Source organism: Cnephaeus nilssonii, assembly GCF_951640355.1.
Source record: "Cnephaeus nilssonii genome assembly, chromosome: 16".
Taxonomy (NCBI): domain Eukaryota; kingdom Metazoa; phylum Chordata; class Mammalia; order Chiroptera; family Vespertilionidae; genus Cnephaeus; species Cnephaeus nilssonii.
Window position 1 is genome coordinate 35,457,928 of NC_137087.1, and position 14,941 is coordinate 35,472,868.

Genomic DNA, 14,941 nt, shown 5'->3' on the forward strand with positions numbered 1-14,941 from the left:
GGTGTGAAATAAAGAGGAAGTAGCTATGTAACCCTGGCTACATGCTGACCCAGAGTCATGGCATTGGCTGATTCTTTAGATATCCTACATTGGTCTTTGGCATGAAGTGCTGATGTCCTGCTATAAGGTTCTTTGGGAGAGAAGTGTAGCCCTGGGTTAGAAGGCCAAACCCTGATCATCCATCCATTCATATATTCATTCATATTTAATTTGCAATTGCTATATGCCACATCCTTTGGATATAGTGGTGTAAAAGACAAAAAATATACCTAATTTCATGAAACTCCTATTCTAGTGTGGGTTGTTCATCTATATATGAGAACAATAACTACAGAAAGTTAGTGACTGTTGGAGCTCAGAGAGGGCCTTAGCGCTAAATTCTAGAGGGATTTAGGAAGTTCCATGTGAGCTGGCTCTTAAGGGAGGAAGACTTTTTGCAAATTTAAAGGGATAGTGGTGAAGTGGTGGTTACTGGTTGGTAATGGTGGTGGAGGGGCAATGATGGTAGTGGTGGTGGTGACATTGATTTTGAAAGGAAGTGGTGGTGGGTGAGGGTGGTGGTGAAAATGATGATGCAGTAGTGTTGAGGTGGCTGTGGTGGTGGTAATGGTTTTGGTAATCATAGAGATAATGAAATACAAGTATATACCAGGCAGAGGCCACAGCGTGCCCATGAGCACAAAGTCATGAAATAGCTCACTAAGTCCAAAAAGCTCACTTGGTAGAGACGTTGCAGGTAAGAAGGATAGGTAGGTTTGAGCCAGATATAAGAGCCTCAGAGGCCAAGATGGACCCATTTTTATTACAGGTTTAAGTGGGACTTGGTTTGTTTTGATTTGTAGGGAGAGAACTGGCAGTATTGTAGCAGGGGTGGGGGAGGGTGACATCTCCTGTCATAGTTGACATTCTTATTTTAAAATTGTACTGCATCAAAGGGGAAGGGTCAGAGGAGTGTATGGAATATGCACACATCTACTTCTCCTTAGATCCAACATCCTAGAGAAGGAAAGAATGTCCCACTTCAGGCAGGATAATATTGAAATCATTTACGTAATTGTTTGCATCTACTCAGCATTCATTAGTTACCTTACTCATTCCAAATATTTTTATTGCATGCTTGCAAGTTCAATGCCTTAGAGCAGAGGTCCTCAAACTTTTTAAACAGGGGGCCAGTTCACTGTCTCTCAGACCGTTGGAGGGCCAGACTATAGTTTAAAAAAAACAAACTATGAACAAATTCCTATGCACACTGCACAATCTTATTTTGAAGTAAAAAAACAAAACGGCAAAAACACCCGGCGGGCCAGATAAATGTCCTCGGCGGGCCGCATGTGGCCCGCGGGCCATAGTTTGAGGACGCCTGCCTTAGAGAGGATGGTCAAAAAGAACAGTAAGTAACTCCCTCAGCTCTCAAGGAGTTTACAATTTCTTGGAGAGACAGGGTTGTGGGCGCACATAGAACCATGAACAGGAGGTGCCTATGTGCCGTTCCTGACTTTGCAGACGAGTTCTGTAACGTGTTCACTCAACACATTCTTCCTGAGCCCTTACTGTGTGGATGGTACTATATTGGAGAATGCAAGGGTCATTAAAATAGTTCTTGTCCTAAGGAGCAAGAAGTTTATAATCCATGGAGGAAACATCTCTATAGTCTTTATTTATATTCTTTATTTGTCTCTGTGTAGGTGGGTGCAGAAGGGTTGATCAGATGATTTTCAAGGTCCTTTACAAATTTAATATTTTATGACAAAAAGATCCAAGATTTATAGAGAGCACTTGGATTACAAATAAGCCCAATATTTATGCTAACTTTGCTGGATGCTTAAAAATGACAGAAACTGCTTCCCACCCCCGCCTCCCTCCAGTAAGTTATCTAAGATCCTTGTAAAAGGCTTATTTGCGGTAGATTTTGTGCACAGTTGTCAGTTTTCAAACCTGAGTGCAGGGCCTGGGACCATCCCCGGGAACTCAGGATCCTGGAGGCCATGGCTGGGCACGTAGTCATAGAATGAAAGACCCAGTTGTTCTGTATTCATGCTGGGGAATGTGGTTTGAGTGGCTGTGGGAACTTAAACTTTCTGACTTTCTGTGTAACCGAAATCTCAACCCCCAAGTGTGTCGGAGTGACTTCTCTGACACAGCACATGGAACTTGGCTCCCTCCTGATGTCTGCTTTTCTGGCTCTCAGGAGAAGAAATGGCCTAAACAATCCTCATGGGCCAACAGTTGAAAAAATATTTGTTTTGGTTTTGTTGAGCGCTTTCCTCATTAAAACGTGGGCATTTTTGAGGGGAAGGGAGATCCCCATTGTGTACATTTGATTCGTTTAGGCTTAACAAACCAATTGTTTTAAGGAGAGACTTTATGTCCAAGAGGGCTATAGAAAGCTTTACTGCCCTTTCCTTTCAAACAGGAAGTTGTATTTTGCCAAAAGTAAACAAATGTGAACCGGGAAGGTTTGTTTAGTTTCTAACACTGACTTCAGGACCTGAGAATGGAGTCTGTGCTTGGCAAAAATGCCTTCTCCGGGATCGCTCTGGGCCAAAATGTTCTCAGCTCAGGACCTGGCCTTTGCGCTCTGGTAAACATCCTCCTCTCACCAGCCCCCAGAACTTCACTGCCAAAGTCCCTCGGCGGCTCTGCTTACTTATCAGGAACATTCTCAAACTGATGGCAACGTGGAAACAAACTTTCAGTGGGACGTAGCTTTCCGAAGAGTGGCCTGAGGTTTGGAAATCTCAGGGGACTTGAATGCAATGTGACGTTCTACCAGTAGGTCCTTAGGCAGGGACCGGCCCCTCTGGATGCAGAAGTTTCCAGGAGAAGGACTGTGATACTCAGCTACCGTGGTAGTGCTAAGCACTTCATAGGACTGACCTTACATAATCCTCACACAGCCCTGGGAGGGACACTGCTGTTATCTGCGATTTACAGATGAGGGAACTAAAGCTTAGGAAGGGTAAAAAAAATAGCTCAAGTTCACACAACTAGTTAAGCAACGAAATCCTCTGGTTTCTGCCTTCTGGTTTGCAGACTTGACCTAGTTCAAGATCAATATCTGAACTCCAGGAAGTTACAAAATGTTTAGAAGAGGGAGACCCACATGATTCAGGTGAAGAGCAATGAAAGACAATTTACTCTTAGTACAGGCCAATTGAGCAGGCAGCGTTTGCTGTTTTGAATGAATAAGTTTAACACTGAACCGCTCTTGTTCCAGGAAGGACTTAAGACAGCTGATAAAAATTCCCATGCGGGAACATATGAATTGGTAGAGGCTGTGAGGTCTAGACGCATCTGTGATGATTCCTAGAGGAGGGCCTCTGGTTTGCCCTCCTCTAAGCAGGAATTAGGCAAGTAAGACACGTTTCAGATCTGGGGAGTCAGAATCAACTATGTATTTAGGGGCCTTGCACTAGAAGCTACTTCATGAAAATGTTCTTAGTACCCAGGGTAACTTGCCTTGGGCCTTGGTATTGTACTCTCTGAACTCTTATATGCTTGAGAGATATTTTATCCACCTAAACATACAAAAAAAAATTGGCCTGTGAGGTAATCCACCACTCACAGGTGGTGGCAAAGCTGGTTATATCGGACCAGAAATTCACCCTCTCCCCATCTTCTCTCCCATCCTGAGCCAGTTCTCCCACATCCTAATGGCGCTAATCTTGCCATGGCTCCAAAAACAGATTACTGCCTACATGCATTTTCTATTGTACTTTACAGACATTTTCATTAATCCTCACAACTGCTCTCTTATGGTAAGTGAGATGAGGCGCACTTCACAGCTGAGAAAACTCAGGCTGAGGGATATTAAGAATCTTGCCCAAAGCCATAAAACTTACTGATGATAAAACCAACTGATTAGAAGAAACAGGTCTGATGCCAAAGCCCATGTTCTCTCCACTATGCCACACAGTCTCCTTGGAACAGAATGAAGACTTCCCAGATAGTTTTTAGCTAGCATTCTGGATTTGCCTAAAACCCTTCTGAGATGTAAGTCCTGTGGTGGTATGGGAGACCTGAACAGTTCGGTACATTTTCATTGATTCCACCAAACGGGGACACAGACCTCTGGCTTCCCTCGTAGAACCCCGCGTTTGAAGTGTCTCTGTTTTCTTCATTCAGAAGAACAGATCAGCATCTCTCATGCAAGGCCTGGCTCCGTGCCCATCTCACTTTTGCAATGAGTTTAGCAACATCTGCTTTGCCCATTAAAGTGATTTTTCTCTTCCTGGCCCCGAGCCTGTGTGCTTGCTGCAATTGATTACCAGCAATTTCCTTCCCAAACCAGAGGGTTCAGTGAACTCTAAATTGAATTGTTGCTCACTAGTCTCCTTCGGACCAGTGTATATGGCTTACGTGCAACACAGTCAAGCCACTTAGTTCCCCAATCTACTGGTTAGACACAGGGGAGGACCAGGGGAGTGACATTTCCCATTTTTGCACACAGGGGCCTGGGGCTGTGGTCATCTCTGGGTTTCTCAATTTCAAACCTAAGTGGGAGGGGGGTGAAGTCACCTTGCTTCCTGCAAGGCTGTCGCAGTGTTCAGTCCAGGCACTGAACATTAGTGGCCTCAGATGTAGCTGACTGGAAGGCTCACCTAAGAGACAGCTGAGAAAAACGATCTCTAGCTCTAGAAGCTAAAATAAAGACGTCGGGATGAGGTGCATCACTGTACCCTTTGGAAGGAAATTGTGGGTCTTCCTAGGTGGCTCAGGCAGCTTTTCTTAATAAAGCAAAGCCCCCCCGTGAAGCAGAGCCTGAGCATCTGGCCTGCTGCTCTTGGATTGGTAGACTCATCGTCATCCTTCAAGATGCATCCGCATGTCACCTTCCAAAGAGCGGGCCCTGAACGCCGCAGCCTCATCGCTTTCACATGCTTTGGTCACCACACTTGCCATATTTCGTTGCATTTGTCTGCTTACATAGCGGCCTCTTACATGGGTTCTTCACCAGTCTGTGAGCTCCTCAGAGCTGGGGCCCCAGTCCCCACTCACCCCTGTATTTCCAGTACCCAGCACAGGTAGTAACACAGTAGGCCCTCAATATAAGGAGAAGATTTTAAATTAGTACTTTGCTCTGAGCTGTTCCTGAAATGCCCCCCCGCCCCCCCCCACCCCCCCCCACACACACAGCTGTGGCAGATTTACAGAAGGACAGTGAGGACTAGCGGGTGATTTAGAGAAGTGGAAATCAGGAGTCTCCTGCACCACAGAGTCCTTAAAAAAAGTTAGGAGAACCCAACACCCATTACTAACCAGACTGCTGCTGCTGCTGATCGATGCCCTTCTTTTAAAGCTAGGTGTCTAAAAGAGAAAGAGGTAACCCATGACTCAAGCTAGGAATAGTGACAATTACTTGAAGTCATCTGAGTCGTTGCATTTTCTGTTCCTTTGAGAAGATGTTCCCCCACTTCCACCGTGATTGCTGACAGCAGACCCACCTGTAGCAGCAAGTGCTTCTGAAATGATTGCCGCCAACAGGGCTGCTCAGACCCTCTTGTGGCCCACGTCTTTCACACACATCCCTGGCACCGAGCTCAGGGCTCTTTGCTTTTACTTCTGGAGGAGATCTCATTTATGTTATTAGCGTAGTGAGAAGTATTGGGAAGACCACAGCACCCTAAAAAGTACGGCGTGGCCTGAGGCTGTGAGACCCATACCTCTTAACCAAGTAGATTGGGAGCTGAACCTCCAGAGCTTTAAGGGATCCCTGGGGTTCTTAGCTTCCAGAGAGGCCTTAGGTCTTTATTTGCAGGGCCAAATTGGCAGGTGGCCCTGTAAATCTACTGAGGAAACCGGTCAGTAAACTTCCAGGGAAACTTCGCTGGGCCTCACATGAAGACATGTAGCTAGGGAAAGGACATTTAACGTTTTTGGTTTTTTTTTAAAGCGTTGAGAACCTAACAGAGGAAAGGCCGGGGAAATGTGCCTGCCCTTCCCCTCACAATCATGAGGCAGACACAACTAAGCCTGGCGCCCTTTCCTTTTCCATCCCCTGCAGCAGGGAGGGTGGGACCTCAGCTAGCCACCCCCACCCCCCAGCCCCATGCACTAAAACACCACGGGCTGTGCTTAGTCATGCTGTTTCGGTTCTGCTGCCAGTTACCCCAGTAGCTGGGGTGTAGAGCATGTCCTTCCCCTTTCCAGAGTTTCTGACTCAAGTTGAACAGGATTCTCTAAGAGAAATGGATCACGCCGACGTCCAACTTATCGAGCCCACGCTTAATCCGAAATTCCAGATGGAACAAGTCATTAGGGCTAGGGATGTGCTGTGTTTTATCCAGAGCTAACCAAACCTCCTCCACTATCAAATCACCACCCTTGCCCCCTAATCGGCAGTTCATTGAAACGAATGCTTATCACTAGCAGGCACTGTGTAAGCACTTAACAGACTCGGTTTCATGTTACCCTCACAGGTCTTCATGGGGTGGGTTTTATAAACCCATTTTACAGAGCAGGACACAGAGACTCTGAGAGTTTAGATTTCTTAGGCAACAAGTATTTGTTGAGACTATTGGGCGCTGCACTAAGTGCTGGGGACAGAGTGGTAAATGAAATAAAACACAGTCCTGTCTTTAGGAAATTTACAGTTAGCTAATAAGTGTGGCATAGCCAACACTGGAACTTCTGTTGGCCTGATTCTAAAGCATATCTCAAACCCTACATATAGTTCCTCATAGTCTAAGACACCCCTTGGGGATCTGCCTGGAAACTCAGTCAGTTCAGCATGGATATTGGGTAGGTAGAACCTGAACTAAGTGTATCTTTCTAATGTTACACCATCATGAGGTGTAAGCTCACTTGGGTAAGGACCATGTCTGTCTTCTTAAAGGCATACAGTTGTCCCCAAATAAATCTGTATTGGATGAGTGAGTACCAGCACTAGCATTTTGAGTTTGGGATTTCTGCCTCAGAACGTTCCCCCTAGGCTTACAGTGAAAGCAAATTAAAACCCATGTACTGTGACAGGCCACAGAGGAAGTCTTTGAGCGCTTTTACATGCAGCGGGTTTAATTCTTTCTCTCTCTCAATTTTCACACGCCCTCACACTTCCTGCTCTTTCCTGGGCCTGGAAGCGGAAGTACTGAAATACTGAGACAAACTGTTCTTATGGTTTTCTGAGGCTGAAACCAGGAAAGGCAGGAAATCAGAAAGCCAGCGCTCTCTGGGGTCGCTCTGTCCAGGAGACAAGGGCTGGCTCTCGGGACCCTTGGCCATGTTTCCACTCGCCCTTCAATCTGGTTGGGTTCAGCAAGATCAGTAAAGGAGTTGATCTTGGCTGCAGCATCATTGTTCAATGGCACACCCGTTCACTGTTCTTTTGACTCCATTTTCCATCTATAACTGAAAGGATATGTCTTTAATGGGAGACATGCTTATATTTATTTTCTGATTATAGATTTGTGTACACACTAATTTATTTATTCATCCAACATATATTTATCAGGTACCTATTATGTGTCCTCCATGGAGGAAACAAAGTAAATGAAGTAAACAAAATATGTATTATGTTAGGTGAAATTGCTATGCTGGAAACTAACGTAAAGAGAGGGCAGAGGAGTTTGGGCTGTTAGGAAAGGCCTCAGAAAGAAGGTAACATTTGAGTGAAGGCCTGAAGGGGTTGAGGCAGAAAGCCATGTGGAAATGGGGAAGGAGGATTCTAGACAGGGAAAGAGCCAGTGCAGGTGTCCTGATGCTGGAAGCTGCCTGGGGTGCCCCAGGAAGAGCAAAGCTCTCAGCATTGATGGAGCACAGTCAGCAAGAGGGAGAGTAGAAGGAGGTACAGTCAGAGAGGAAATGGGGTTAGTCTGCATAATGAGGGCCTTGAGAACAGGGGTTAGTGACTTTCTCAGGCCATTGGCCACACAACCAGTAAGTGGAGAAGGTAGCCAACATAGTTTTTGTGTGCCTTCCGGCCGTGTGCCTTCTGGAGTGTCCAGGGGAAAGTTTGTTTCCTTGCTTTTTCCAGTGTCTAGAGGCTGCCCACAGTTCTTGGTTTGTGGCCCTCTTCTTCCATCTCCAAAGCCAGCAACATCACCTTTTTATGATCCTTCTTCCATCATCAGTCTCTCTCTCTCTGACCCCAGCCAGGGGGAAAAAAAGTGGTTCTCCACTTTTAAGGATTCATGTGATGAGCTTGGGCCTACCCAGCTGGTCTGTAACTTTAATTACATTTGCCAAGTTTGTCTAAAAATGTGTGTGTGTGTGTGTGTGTGTGTGTGTGTGTGTGTGTGTGTCTGTCTGTCTGTGTGTGTGTGTTTGTTTGTGTGTATACTAGTATGCTGAAGTTACAGGCCAAGGTAAACACTTGCAAGTAATGTAATACAAATATAAATGCCTTAGGGGTTCACATTGGCTTCGAGAGAAGAATGTGGTCAGGAGAAAAGAACAGAGTAAATGAAAAGAACAGAAGATCAAGAGGATGATCCTTATTTTAGAAGAGAAAATAGGTGGCTTCCTATATGTATAGTTACACATGCAAATCTAGCATAGCAAAAAAATCAAGATGAAATATACCACAAGGCAATGGCTCATTATATGTAATATGTAAATATTTGTATTATATTATAGTACATATTTTCTTTGTTTGTATATTACATATAATTATTATATGTGATTAATAAGAATAACTATTATTGATATGTATCAATCAGAGGAACAGGGGGAATCTAGTTGTCTAGTTATCCTTGAAGCCTCTATCCATGTCTCCACCTTTCATTAGTTCCCAGGTCCTAGAGATTCTGTCTGTAAAGTCATCATTTTGGTCCCCCCAATTCCTTCTTTCATTCTCGTCACCTCTACTTCCAGCCCATTTGCAGGCTTAGTTTTCTCCAGTGCAACTCCAATCATGTTTCAAATTCTCCACTACCCTCCACTCCACTTCCATGACATTAAATAAAATATCCTTCGTCTGTCCCTCAAGGCCGGTTTTATTATAACCCTACCTAGTCATCTGCATGCATTCTACAGCTTAGCTAGATAGACAGAAGGCACTTTCTAGCCTCACTTTTCCATCTCTGCACCATTGCTCAAGTGTTCCCCCTTCTCTGGAATGTCTCCCATCCCCCACTGCGTCCTTTTTTTTTTGGGTCCTTGAAATTCTACCCTTCTTTCCCGGGCTTATCTTAAATGACATCTCAAATCTCCATGAAGTCTTTCTTGACCTCGCCCAGCAGGCGTGACTTATCTCTCCTTTGAGCACCTTCTATGGGGACTTTGTACCTCCTCTTTGGAGCTTATCCCATTTTCCAGTTATTTGCGTGCTGGTCTTTTCTTTCCTACTAAATTATGCTCTCTTTAGATCAGGGTCTAGGTCTCACTCTTCAGTTAAGTTCCCCGTGGCATCAACACTCACTTAGTGCCTTCTGAATGGTGGCCGGGCTGTCAGCGAGGGCAAATGCAGTCAGAGCAGTGCTATTTACACCAGAGTTGCTTAATTCATTATTGTTGGGGTGAATGAGGGCACAAATGCCCACTGAGGGGGAATGAGAATCCCTTCTATTTCTATGGATCACATGCATTTTTATTTTCACACTCATTATCTCAGTGATTCCAAAACGTCAGTTCTTTGAGGCGCCTTTTCACAATCTTTGCTGTTTCTACATACCACCTCCAGTATTATTTGACTTAATTTTTTTAATTGACTATTTTTACCTAGTCTTGTCTTAAGCCATAAAATATATGAAAATCCTGGGTCTGATATGATACGTACACATTAAATAATTACAAAACAATTAAAGTACAACATCTTCACTACATACTACTACAAGGACTGTATTTGGGAAAATCCTACCCGAGACCCTGATAGGTGAAAGGACTTGAGTAAGGTCACCGAGCTGTCCTGTCTCTTCCCACTAGGCCACATGGCTTCCAAACACCAGACCTCGAAACAGAGCGTACGGAGTCCATGATACTGTATGCTCCATCCGGACAGGCACCATGCCTGTCTAGCTCAGCACCGTATGCCAGGCACTCTGCAATTGTTTGCGGAATCAACGCAGAACGCAGATGTGCAAGCACACGTGCACACACCTACAAACTTGCACACCCACCCTGGAATTTCAAACTAGTGGCTGTCAGTGTTTCGGTTCACGCTTGACGTTCCTCCTCAGACTTAAGGGATGATGTTCGTTTCTCATCACCCCGACCTTTGCTGCCACTGTAGCTGTTCTGCTGGGGTGGGCTGGCCCCTGGCTTGCTGCTTCCTCCGCCTCCTCCTTGGGGGCAGCTCCCTGGCTGCTGGGTCCACTCATATCTGCCACCGGCTCTGAAGCACTTCCCAATATGCAGGGCACGAGAACTGCTTCGTAATTCTACCCAGGCCCTTTGCTACGCGCTGTGGCCAGTCACAGAGCGTCTGTCTCTGAAGTGTCTTCGCAGAAGAAAGCAATGGCTCTGAAGGGATAGCGCGGACAGGGAATGGGGCCGCGGCTGTGTCATTCAGAGCCGCAGAGCCGCTCCAAGTCCCTTCCTCTCAGCCCCTAGCCTTTCCCTCAAAAGGAAAGACAACACTGAAATGATTTAATAACTTGGCTCGCTGTCCGCTGTCACTTCACATTCGGTCTGCACGGGGACAAAGCTGATACTTGTAAGCTGGAGGGAGGTTGCAGCAGAGTTTTTCAGCGCAGCACTGTCTCCCCCTCCCTGAAGTGGGGTCTTCAGGAGTTGGACAGGTTGTGGGAGGGGTTGCCTGGATGAAGGGGTGAGCGCTACCTACTGCACCTTCTCTTTCCCACCTGAGACACCAGGGGAGAAAGGAAATGGGGAGGGGACACAGGGTGGGCAATACTTGTGGGCCTGGAGATCAGAAAGAGTGACGTTCCAATCCCAGTCGTGCTGATGTTAGCTCTCGGGGCCTGCAGCAATTTACTTAACCTCTCTGTGCTTCAGTTTGCTCACTCGTAGGAGGGGAAATGCCTGTTTCTTGACATTGCTCCCAACATGGCTATGTTGGAGGTAAAACATCTTATCGCAGTGTGCGGCACACAGTACTCAAAATATTAGCACCCTTCTCCTTTCCACCAAATACCGCTGCATCATGTGCGACCAAGCTATTCCGGCATTGTTCTCTCCTTCATTGTTCGTGATGTCTTCCAATACTATGAGCTACTGAGACAAAATATGAAGGGACTTAAAAGTCTTTATGAAACTGTGAGTCCAAATGTGCTGCTTAATAGAGCTTTGATTCTGTTGTGATGTTGGAGCCCTGGACAGGACACTGAAGGTCTTTGGGGTGCTTTCTGGCTTAGAGAGTCTGGACTGTGGTTGTTTTTAATCTCACCTCATGAATAGGTATTTGTATAATGTTCAAATTAGGAAACTTTTAAAAACAGGGTTAATTAAATTTTTTAAATAATTTGTAAAATTGCTTTCAGAGAGAGAGAGAGGGAGAGGGAGAGAGAGAAACATCAATGATGAGAGAAAATCACCTATTGGCCGCTTCCTGCATGCCCCCCACTGGGGATTGAGCTCACAACCCAGGCATGTAACCCAACCAGGAATTGAACTGTGACCTCCTGGTTCATGGGTTGACAGAACCACTGAGCCACACTGGCCGGGCTTAATTTTATTTTTTAATTAAATTTTTTTTCAAAATAATTAAAAAATTTTCAGTTACAGTTGATAAACAATATTATACTACAGGGGTATAATACAGTGATTAGATATTTATATACCTTACAAAGTGATTCCATCCCTTGACAACTCTACCCCCAAACTAGGAAACTTTTGAGAGTGAAAAAGGGTGCTGTTAAAAATTACAACTGGACAGTAGATATAAATTAGCACTGTTTGAGGCAAGTGGGGTTTATTTTTATTTTCATTAGGGTACACACTTTGGTCCCCAAGCTCTGTGCAAGTTATAAGCCTCATGGTTACCTGGCTTCCTTGCATTTTGAATCATGTCATTTCTTTCCTTCTTTGGCCGGTGGCTCTCATTATGTAGTCAAGGACCGTCTGGAAGAAAGGTTAAAATGCATGGCACAGTGCACATGTAAATAACATGTCTGATATACATAGCAAGACAAATGAAAGCCAGAGGGTGAGCCAACCCAGGGTCCAGATCATCCTGCAGCTCCCCCACCCCCACTCACACACCCTCTGGGTCTCAGCAGGCCTGAGCCTCCATGGCAACCAGCTGTGGAGGGAAGTAAGAGGCTGGGGAAAGGCCAACCAGCTGCGACTCCCAGAAAACCCAGGCCAACTTTGACATCTGTTCGTGGTCTCAGTGGCGGGCTCTGACGTTCCAGACTCATGAGGATAAAAATCGAAGGGAGAACTTTCATCACTGTGGTCCTCAGGTACCAAGGGGGCCTCTCAGATGTCTCTAGGAGCCAGGATGCTGCAGCAGCCAGCTTCCACTCTACAGAGCACACTGACCCAATGGGGGACGGGGTCTTGAAGGCAGGCACAGAAGCCTGACTGTGGGCTGGAAAGAGGCCCCCAGAGATGTGGGGAGGTGATGAGGAAGGAGCTCTGGGCTTCTAGTAAGCAGATCTGGGTTTTCTTCGCTGCTACAGAGGATCTTTCATGTCCTCACCTGGAAATTGAGGATAAGCTACCTTTTGTGTCCACTACCCAGGGTCATGGGAAAGATGCAATGAGATAATGGACATGGAAATAGCCTATAAACTATACGTATAAATATCAAGTGGCATCCCAAATTAAGATCCTGAATCCCACCCCTTGAATTTACAGAAGGAAATCTGGGACAAAGGGAGGTGAAGAGTCTGGCTCAGTGTGGACCAGTCCCTTTATAGAGAGGGATGTCGATGGCATGTGGGTGATGGGGTAGAGGTTGACTAAGAAGGTAAAATTTAAGAAAAATAGAACACCGCGGACAAATCAAGGAGGCAAAAACATTTTCAAGGAAGTTAATTTAAATCTGGGCTAGATGAGATGAGAAAAATGATTCTGTGATTATTTTTTCAGGTCGGAGGATCTTGCTCTTGGTCATGGACATTAACTGGAATTGATTTCAGCTGAATCTTTTCATCTTGAGGCTTGAGGCTAGAGCTGATTCTGTTAGTAATCTACCCATGCCATTCTTTTATTAAAAATGCTCCTTTAGCTTGACGGCCCCCTTCTAACACTAACATGGGTGAGAGAGGTCTGGCCAGTTTAGAAAAGGATATGAGGGCCAGAGAGGATCTATCTTGAAAAGGAGAAGGTTGAGGCAGCTTAGCAGAGCAATTAAGAGCACAGACTTTGGAGCCAGACCACTGGGGAAGAACCTCAGTTTTGCTGCTCACTAGCTGTGCCGCCTTGGGCAAGTTACTTAACCTTTCTGTTCCTCAGTTTTCCCATCTGTAGAATGAGAATATGAACAGTACTCACATCCCAGGATTGATGTAAGGCTTAAACAAATTAACATATTTAAAATGCTTAGAAAGGTATCTGGCACATATTCAACTCTTTTGTTTACTTGTTTATTAAATAAAAATAAAATACCTAGTGTATAAAGGATGGACATGGGTTAGGGCACGGAAATGTCTCAGAAAGAACATGGGCTTTGTCATCAGACAGACTTATATTTGAATACTAATTCCACAACCTTTTTCTATCAACATTTATATTTTTCTAATTATAAAATGCATATGTGTTTATAGTAGAAATTATAGAAAATACAGAAAGCCAGCAGGAAGGAAATAAAGACTAACCCTAATGCTACCACAGGGAGATGGTCACCACCTAATATTGCTGGCAATGGTGTTTGCACTGGAGTCCTCTGTTTATATATTCCTCAGGGAGATCCAGGAGCCATTTGAGGGCAAGGAACTGTGAATACCTAGTTAATAAAAAATTTTTTTAAACAATGATGAGACCCTTGATATGTAATTCAGAGCCTTTAATCTATGCACTTTTTACAGCTCTCTGTTCCTGACTTCCAGGGGCTCAGTTTTCCAGGGATACAGCATGCCAAGCATTTAGATTGCAACTCATAAATTTCTTCTTCCAACTTCCCTGCTGTAATTACTTGGCCGCCCACATCATTATTGCCAATTGCCAAGTGCGGCCGGTGAGTGACAGGTAGATTATTTGTGCCTGATGTGGGTCACACTTTTGCTAGGTCTGAGAGTTTTTGTTTAATGCTGTACGAGAAGGCCATAGATGGGGAGCAGGGTAGGAGTAATAGGAGAAATCTACTGGGTGATGATTTGGCAGCCCAAGGAAAGTTGTAAATTAGGCTGTCAGAAGGGAACTTTCTGGCAAACTCAATGAACAAACACAAGGTGTGAGGTGGCCAGAACTCATAATAAGCTAACTTTCTCTCTCACTGGTGGTTTCCTCTTGTTGGTCTTTTTGGTGAAGTGGTTAGACGTGTTAACTATCACCCAAACAGAATCTGAACTGCTTTGGGGTTGGGGATAGTGTGGTGGCCAACAGTAGTAAAGAGGGGAGTACAATGTACAGATTCACAGTCGGAGCAGTGTTCTGTGGGCTTGGACACTGGTTGATGGCATAACCCAGTGGTTTTCAACTGGTGTACCACGACACACTGGTGTGCTGCAAGAATTTTTAACACATGCAATACCTGACTATTTACTCAGGGGCACTGACCTCCTTTCCCTTAGGTTGTCAAATAAAAAAATGACAACAGCCAAATACAACGATAGCCACCTGGTGTGAATGAATCAAAATTATACTTTTTTTTTGTGTGTCAGAATGGCAAAAAAAAAAAAAAAAGGAAAAAAAGAAACCCAATATATTTTTTTGGTGTATCACAGAATTGTAGTAATTAGTTTATGTGTGCCATGAATGAAAAAGGTTAAAAGTTGCCGGCACAACCAAATCTATTTGTGGGCACTGTCCATGAGCAATGGCACACAAACTAAGTTTCCCTGTTATTTTAGTGACTTCAGTGGGATAGTTCTGAACACCCCACTTTCTCTGTTTCCAACTTCACAGAAGGGGTCGGCCTATAATATAAAATTATGAC